This window comes from Siphateles boraxobius, unplaced genomic scaffold (assembly GCF_051911475.1).
Source record: "Siphateles boraxobius isolate OS27281-9 unplaced genomic scaffold, OSU_SipBor_1 4, whole genome shotgun sequence".
Classification (NCBI taxonomy): domain Eukaryota; kingdom Metazoa; phylum Chordata; class Actinopteri; order Cypriniformes; family Leuciscidae; genus Siphateles; species Siphateles boraxobius.
In genome coordinates, this window is record NW_027509030.1 from 755,001 (window position 1) to 757,500 (window position 2,500).

Sequence of the window (2,500 nt, forward strand, 5' to 3'; positions counted from 1 at the left end):
TAACCTGAACTGACTCAGGATCAGTGAACATGACTTTATGAAACGAGTTACACAGTTCAGCTCAGGCCTTTGAATCAGTTGTTTACTGTATGTTTCCTTTCAAGAATATGAACAACTGGAGCATTAATGAAGGATCAGTCTTTAATGAAGGAACAGTCTTTAATGAAGGAACAGTCTTTAATGAAGGAACAGTCTATAATGAAGGAACAGTCTTTAATGAAGGAACAGTCTTTAATGAAGGATCAGTCTTTAATGAAGGATCAGTCTTTAATGAAGGAACGGTCTTTAATGAAGGAACGGTCTTTAATGAAGGATCGGTCTTTAATGAAGGATCAGTCTTTAATGAAGGAACAGTCTTTAATGAAGGAACAGTCTCTAATGAAGGAACAGTCTCTAATGAAGGAACAGTCTCTAATGAAGGAACAGTCTTTAATGAAGGATCAGTCTTTAATGAAGGAACAGTCTTTAATGAAGGAACAGTCTTTAATGAAGGATCGGTCTTTAATGAAGGATCAGTCTTTAATGAAGGATCAGTCTTTAATGAAGGAACAGTCTTTAATGAAGGATCGGTCTTTAATGAAGGAACAGTCTTTAATGAAGGATCGGTCTTTAATGAAGGATCAGTCTTTAATGAAGGATCAGTCTTTAATGAAGGAACAGTCTTTAATGAAGGATCAGTCTTTAATGAAGGAACAGTCTTTAATGAAGGAACGGTCTTTAATGAAGGATCAGTCTTTAATGAAGGAACAGTCTCTAATGAAGGAACAGTCTTTAATGAAGGAACAGTCTTTAATGAAGGATCGGTCTTTAATGAAGGATCGGTCTTTAATGAAGGATCAGTCTTTAATGAAGGAACAGTCTCTAATGAAGGAACAGTCTTTAATGAAGGATCAGTCTTTAATGAAGGATCAGTCTTTAATGAAGGAACAGTCTCTAATGAAGGAACAGTCTTTAATGAAGGATCAGTCTTTAATGAAGGAACAGTCTTTAATGAAGGAACAGTCTTTAATGAAGGAACAGTCTTTAATGAAGGATCGGTCTTTAATGAAGGATCAGTCTTTAATGAAGGATCAGTCTTTAATGAAGGAACAGTCTTTAATGAAGGAACAGTCTTTAATGAAGGAACAGTCTTTAATGAAGGATCGGTCTTTAATGAAGGAACAGTCTTTAATGAAGGATCGGTCTTTAATGAAGGATCAGTCTTTAATGAAGGATCAGTCTTTAATGAAGGAACAGTCTTTAATGAAGGATCAGTCTTTAATGAAGGAACAGTCTTTAATGAAGGAACGGTCTTTAATGAAGGATCAGTCTTTAATGAAGGAACAGTCTCTAATGAAGGAACAGTCTTTAATGAAGGAACAGTCTTTAATGAAGGATCAGTCTTTAATGAAGGAACAGTCTTTAATGAAGGAACGGTCTTTAATGAAGGATCGGTCTTTAATGAAGGATCAGTCTTTAATGAAGGAACAGTCTTTAATGAAGGAACAGTCTCTAATGAAGGAACAGTCTTTAATGAAGGATCAGTCTTTAATGAAGGAACAGTCTTTAATGAAGGAACAGTCTTTAATGAAGGAACAGTCTTTAATGAAGGATCGGTCTTTAATGAAGGATCAGTCTTTAATGAAGGATCAGTCTTTAATGAAGGAACAGTCTTTAATGAAGGAACAGTCTTTAATGAAGGAACAGTCTTTAATGAAGGATCGGTCTTTAATGAAGGAACAGTCTTTAATGAAGGATCGGTCTTTAATGAAGGATCGGTCTTTAATGAAGGATCAGTCTTTAATGAAGGAACAGTCTCTAATGAAGGAACAGTCTTTAATGAAGGATCAGTCTTTAATGAAGGAACAGTCTTTAATGAAGGAACGGTCTTTAATGAAGGATCGGTCTTTAATGAAGGATCAGTCTTTAATGAAGGAACAGTCTCTAATGAAGGAACAGTCTTTAATGAAGGATCAGTCTTTAATGAAGGAACAGTCTTTAATGAAGGATCGGTCTTTAATGAAGGATCAGTCTTTAATGAAGGATCAGTCTTTAATGAAGGATCAGTCTCTAATGAAGGAACAGTCTTTAATGAAGGATCAGTCTTTAATGAAGGAACAGTCTTTAATGAAGGAACGGTCTTTAATGAAGGATCAGTCTTTAATGAAGGAACAGTCTCTAATGAAGGAACAGTCTTTAATGAAGGATCAGTCTTTAATGAAGGATCAGTCTTTAATGAAGGAACAGTCTTTAATGAAGGAACAGTCTTTAATGAAGGATCGGTCTTTAATGAAGGATCAGTCTTTAATGAAGGATCAGTCTTTAATGAAGGAACAGTCTCTAATGAAGGAACAGTCTTTAATGAAGGATCAGTCTTTAATGAAGGAACAGTCTTTAATGAAGGAACGGTCTTTAATGAAGGATCGGTCTTTAATGAAGGATCAGTCTTTAATGAAGGAACAGTCTTTAATGAAGGAACAGTCTTTAATGAAGGAACAGTCTCTAATGAAGGAACAGTCTT

The 2,500-nt window shown here is 35.2% G+C and overlaps 1 protein-coding gene across 4 annotated transcripts in view; it reads left to right on the plus strand.

Moving 5' to 3' along the window:
* Positions 1–2,500, plus strand: part of ptpro (protein tyrosine phosphatase receptor type O) — a 92,160-nt gene that overhangs the window by 985 nt on the left and 88,675 nt on the right. The gene's annotated exons all lie outside the window — the stretch shown is intronic.